Here is a 6,000-nt window from a genome sequence, read left to right as displayed (position 1 = left end):
CACAGACATGCATGTCGCACTGGCTCGTTTTTCTAGCTGAATTTCACTTTGTCAGTCAGTGACGTCGAGCATCGTCGGCTGAGGGTCGACCTCGCGCGGCTGCTGCTCTCACGGTGACTCCTGGATAGCCTGGATCGCCTAGCTGTTATCAGCTGCCACGTCTGTTTCCAGCCCCGGTAGCTCAAAAAACGAAAGTTTCTGCTCCAGCTGTGCCTCGCGAAATTACAGCGTGCGCGACACGCGAAACACATGTGGAGCCTTAGATTAAACGAGGCCACTGTGTGACCTAAATACTTGCTTTTTTTTTTTTGTTGAAGTTCTTCTCTTTAGGGGCCTCTCCGTCAGGTGGTCCCATCGGGGTGTTTTACTGCCCGGGAGATGATTTTAATTTAATGACTGGTGACAGATTTTATGAGTTTATAATGCAGCTTCAGAGGGCATCTTCGCATGCTTGAACTCTGAAAGCTTCCTGGTTGCTGTAATACCATCCAGACGTTACAGTCACTTGCTCTTCAGCGTTATCGTGTTTCTTTGCGGCCTGCAACGAGAAGTGACAAATCTCCCTCGCTTGGTTCGGGAGATTAGATTAGCCGAGATTTATATCGCTAGTCCGTCAGCCCGACCCTTCGAAGCTTCTTCGTGTCGTTTCCCAAACATTTGTTCATGAGGGGAGGAGTTTGCGTGGAGAAAAATAGTTAAAAAAAACAAAAAAACTGCAGCTAGTCAACGAGTAATATTTTAAATGAATGGGGGAATAATGTGGAATCCATCATAATAGCCTATGTTTAATGGTATTTTGGAACCTGTGGTAAATTTACCATTAACTACCACCAATGGGACGACGATTGAGTGAACTGTCAGTCAAGTTTCGTAAAGTCGTGCAGGTAAGTTGTCCGAGAAAGACGGGAGGAGGGTGAAACATCCTTTTCCGCCGAGAAAGATCTTCACCGCCGTGTTGACGTTTTCCTCCCAGTTCCGATGAAACTGCTGCTCCAGCAGCAAACACGCTAATCTCTTTAGCAGCAGCGATTGTTTACAGCCCCGACGCAGCTTCCTCCTCCTGATCTCGTTTCCTTGTTTTTGTGGAGCGGCAGCAGCAGCTTGTCGAGCCTCTTTATACCGGAGAGGAAGGAAGACGACTTGAAGACCAGTTGAAGAGACTATCTGTTGGAAGCTGGCAAGATGGATGAGCTCGATGGAGTTGTAATCTCGTCTGCTGTGTCACAGCAACAAAAAGGAAACGGCCACTAAAAACACCCCTGCGCCGTGACCGAGATGACCTTTTACACTTTATTTCCAGCATCGCCAAAACACCGTCAGGTCTTGACCATCTTTACCAGCCCCTCAGACTCATTTTAAATACTTAATCTGCTACCCCTTTATCCCCATTTAATCCAATACTGGGATTAGACTGCGCGGCGTCTGTGTGGTTAATTTTTTTTTTTTTTTTTTCCGACCACTTCCTCAGGCTGAAATTAGATATTCTTTATTTTTTTCCCTTCCTCCCACATTGGGGTTTCGGGACAGACAGCAGCTGATTTTACACGCGTCCTTGCCGCTTGACTTTAATTCATATCCAACCTGGCTTGGGGTGACGTTCGAGTACGCGTCTGGTTCAAGCCATCTGTTAAATGTATGAGAACGCTTTCTGTCTGCGTCTCTCTCTCTCGGCAACATTTCCTCCTGGAATTTCGGGATTTGCGGCTGCTCGGTTGTGTCTGTCAGTCTAATGAATTCTTACCAGCTGGATGTCGCCACAGATTTTTTCAATTAAGCCTCCTCGCGTGTGTGACGCGGCTGCAGCTGCCGCAGGTATGAATCAGTGCGAGCGAGACGAGGGCGACCGGTGTGAAGCGTGGGATGAACAAAAAGAAAGAGAAATAGGGGAATGTGGGAATATTGCATGAATAAATAAAAAAAAAACGACCAAAGAAAAATCTTCTTCCACCACTGCAAAGCCAGTAGCCGTACACAGCCTGACTCCACTTTCCTCTCATTTCCCTCCTACTCCTAATTCCCCCTGCGCGACCACAAGCGCTCGCCGCTCGCTCTGCCGCGACTCCCGGTGACACTGGCGCCTGGTTTAAAGGCGGCAGCCCAGCAGCCCCATCCACAGTAGAGGGAGGAGAGGAGGACCGTGTGCAGGGAGGAGGAGGAGGAGGAGGAGGAGGGAGGAAAGGAAGGAGGAGGATGACGGCTGTTTAAAGGCTCCAAATTCAAGCGGACGGCTGTCTGACCCGAGCTCTTTCAAAAGACATTTACGCTCCCGCCGCCGCCGCCGCCGCTCTCTCTCCTCTCCCTCCTCTTTGTCAGCGAGGGGGGGCTGCTCGTGGTGTGCCAAACGGCGAGGAGGAACGCCGGGGAGCTGGCTGACCGCGCTGCCACCTTGCCGGGTGGAAGCAGTGACACGACGGAGCAAGACGTCACCGCCGCCGCCGCCGCTTCTTGGCTTGGATGAGGGACTGAAGACTGTGGAGGGAAGAAGGGCCTCCATCTGTTCGCACAGGCTTCCGAAGGTAGGAGAGCTCACTCACTTTTTTTTTTTTTTTGTTGCCTTGATTGCAATTCATTGTGGATCTTCTCCTCCACTTTCATTACCTCTCAACTTCCCTGAAAGCAATAAAAAAAAAAAAAAGGAGCGTATTCGCACATGTCTAGATGTTCTTCAGACGTCCGTCTTGCAAAGCTTTTTATGCACAGCAGCTTTTCAGGCTGCATTCTTTGCGGCATACGGCAATTTCCCCCCCCCCCACACCGCCGTCGGACGCGTGCAGCAGCCCGTTGCAGGGTTGCAGGTCATGACTAAGTGCCGAGGGTCTGAGCGTTTGGAATGTGAAGTTCGCTGCATCCTCCATCACCCCACTCCGAAAACGTTCTCAATTTTCTCCGGGTTTGCCGATCAATAGTCCAAAAATATGTTTTGAAACAAACCTCAGGGTGCGAGAGGGCAACTTTGCGTTTGCCTCGCCGATGCAGCTCACCTCTCATCCCGCCGTGCCGTTTTTCCATCATGGAGATTAAATTAAGACGGAAGTGGCAGTCGTTACTTTTGCTGAGGCGGGCTGGACATATAAATACTTCCATCCACTCGGTACATTAGCTGCACAAAATTGAAATCCATTCCAGGACTGCTGTGGTTTGCTCTTTCGAAAAAATAAACATCTCGGCCAGCGATCGTAACAACGCGGCTCCTCTGATGTGCTGTCAAGACTTTTGGTTCTAGCCTCTAGTTTCCCGACTTAAATACTCGTTACAGATTTTTGTTGCCCTTCACTCAGGTCCTGACAGCCTCTGGCCGATGCTGTGCGTGTGTGAGGCTCCATCGTAGCGCGGCATCATTTGCAGAGTCTGCATTTTGTGTTTAAGGTGTCAGATTATTATTATTTTTTTGCCATATTTTCTCAACTTGAATTCTCAGGCTTGACTTTTGGGTGTTTTCTTTTCATTTCTTGAATGCACGCTATCATCGCCTGTTCTGCCCAAAGCCCCAGCGCACAACGTGTCAGGCCAGTTTTCACACCTGTCCAAGGTCTGTGACTGAATGCGCTGCTAACGTTCTGAACTTGCCCACTGCTGACAGTGTTTGTTCTGCAGAGGCAAATACATCTCGAAGCAGCAGAAGCCTGTGAAAGTTTTTTTTTTGATGCACCGTCGTCTGGAACTTTTGTTCTTCAGAAACAAGTTTGTCCAAGTTCTCCCATCCAATAAGAAGTTTCAGTGTCTTTGCAGACCTGCTTGGAGATATTTAAAGTTAAAAATAAATAAGTAAATAAAAGCTCATTTCCTGTATTGCTGAGGCCCCCTTGAACTCTCATTAAAGACTCATTATAGTAGCTTGAGTCACTGCTTCAAAAAAGCCAAAGAAACGCATGTGTGAGTTTTGTTGTGCAGGCTCTCACAGTGTCCTCAGCTTGGTCACTGTGTCAATCAAGAACCAGGTGTGCTGTTGACAAGGAGGCGGTGCACAAAAAAAGCTGTTTTCACTACCTGCTAAACTAATCATCATTCCCGACAACAAATGCACGTTTAGAGAGAACGTGAGCGCGTGCAGCACCGGCTGCAGCCTCACGGGGTCGAGGATTTGGTGCGAGAGGAAGTACAAGCACAGTGTCAGCTGACACACAGTCGCTTAAAAAACAAAACAAAACACAAAAACAACACCCTACTTATGTCTTTGCAGCTCGTGGAAGCAGATGTGTTCCAGGTTGACGCTAGTCCTGTGAACTTTTGTCGAGGTGATGGATTTATGGGTTTTGCTTGTCGTTACGAGTCAACTGTGTAGAGAGTGTGTGTAGTAACCCAACTTGCGATAACATGTTTGTTTTAAGGCTTAAGCAACCTAAGCAAGCAGGTTGAAGTTTAGAAGGAATTAATGAAGAAGCATTTTTTTTTTTTTTATTAGTAGTATTTTGATGGTCGCTTATTCTCAGGCACGAGTTACATGGTGCTAATAGGATCAGACTGGCTGCTCTGTGCCAGTCAAGAGTCAATCTGCGAGAAATTAGCTGTCATTGCAATATTATTAAAAAGGGTCCAAGTCACATATTCCAGTAGTTCTAGTAGTATTGGCAAATCATTGCCCTGTTGTTGCAGCAGTAGTAGTAGTTATACATTTTTATTTGTAGGGTGCCCTTCATGGCACTCAAGGTCGCCTGACAGTAAAATAAGTACAAAAATACACAGAAACAGAAAACATCACATATTAAAATTAGCAAAAAGCAGGCGCAACAGATCAAGTACGGTGTGCAAGTCTGAACTGATGAGTTTTCATTTTAAATTTGGACAGATTGATGGATGTGGTTTTTGCACAGTAGTAGTAGCAGCGTAGTACCAGTAGTATAAGTATACAATCAAACCATAGCATATACAAACGTTGTGGCCATAGATGACAATGTTGCAGTTCCTCACCGTCTCTTTGACAGTTGTGTGTTGCAAAAGTGATGAGCGGTTCTCCAAAGGCCCGCACCTGAGTTCAGCTTCAGAGGCCGCAGTCGCAAAGAGCCGCTGAACAATTTGCATCTGGTTGTGGCTCGCAGGCGACCCCGGCAGCTCCGAGGTGCGAGAGTCCCAGGGGAGTTCCTACCTCATTAGGTCTGTGCAGCAGACCGGCTAGTACCGTTCTGCTAATGAGATGAAGCAACGTCGGGTCCCAGCAAAGAGTCGGCTTGCCTTTCCTGTAACTGTAAGACCCGCTGTGCGAGGTGGGTTTTGGGTTTGAAGCTCGACAGCTGATTAATATTCAAGCTGCGACCTGCTGCCTGGAACTAAACGTGTTTACAAGAAGAACGTGTGTCTCACCTGCGCGTGACACCAGAACTCTGATGGGGGTGAGCTAGAACTGAGTCAGTCTGATTCTTTCAGCGATCGGCGACGTTGAGGTGACATGAAACACTCACAGTTAAACTAAGTGGTGAGGTAACTGAGCCGCGGCGTGGACAAGTCACCCGCACCGGTTTGCGTCTCTTTTTTTTTTTTTCTTTCTTTCTTTTTTTGGACTCGGCAAAACAGATGTCGTCAGTGCGGAGCCAACATTCCCAGTTTCTCCTTTCCGTGTGGGAAAGTTCCCGTCTTACTGCCAGCATGGGGGAAGGATATTAAAGCTGCAGCAAATTCTGGATGATAGCTTAGTGGGCGCATTCTATTTACTTCAGTGTTATCTTTAAACGACCCTCCTGAGCCTTGAAATCACCGGAATCAATGATGCCGGTCCACCCCCGATGCTTTGGGTGGTCTGTTTTTTTCCCCTTTATACAAATAGGATATTGATTGATACGGAACAAGGGATGAAATGACATCATAATCTTGCAGTTTCTTAAGACCTGTGTAGCACACTCACAATTTGATGGTGGTCTTGATATTCCGCGGGGAAATAGACCAAAAAAAAACCTTGAAAGAAAACTTCAGTCAGCAGTCCTTGAATATTGATTCAACTTGGAACATAATATATGCAAAAAAAAAAGTGCCAAAAGTGGGCATTACTTATAGATATGTTTGTCCAAA

At 47.2% G+C, this 6,000-nt stretch overlaps 1 protein-coding gene across 5 annotated transcripts in view; it reads left to right on the top strand.

Moving 5' to 3' along the window:
• Nucleotides 1-1,079: 1,079 nt before the first annotated feature.
• The window catches only part of LOC142890442 (tenascin-like), a 30,018-nt gene continuing 25,097 nt past the window's right edge, over nucleotides 1,080-6,000 (top strand). For 2 of the 5 annotated variants that reach the window (XM_076029482.1, XM_076029483.1), the window contains exon 1: nucleotides 1,081-2,516. The gene's annotated coding sequence lies outside the window, so the exon portion shown is untranslated. Of the gene's footprint in view, nucleotides 2,517-6,000 lie in introns of all 5 variants that reach the window. The other 3 variants (XM_076029481.1, XM_076029484.1, XM_076029486.1) reach the window with 3 other exon arrangements.

This window comes from Nelusetta ayraudi, unplaced genomic scaffold, assembly GCF_046127955.1.
Source record: "Nelusetta ayraudi isolate G7.1 ecotype Tasmania unplaced genomic scaffold, CSIRO-AGI_Nayr_v1 ptg000026l, whole genome shotgun sequence".
NCBI classification, from domain to species: Eukaryota; Metazoa; Chordata; class Actinopteri; order Tetraodontiformes; family Monacanthidae; genus Nelusetta; species Nelusetta ayraudi.
The sequence above is the reverse complement of the archived record's forward strand: the minus strand, read 5'-3'. Positions and strand labels throughout refer to the sequence as shown.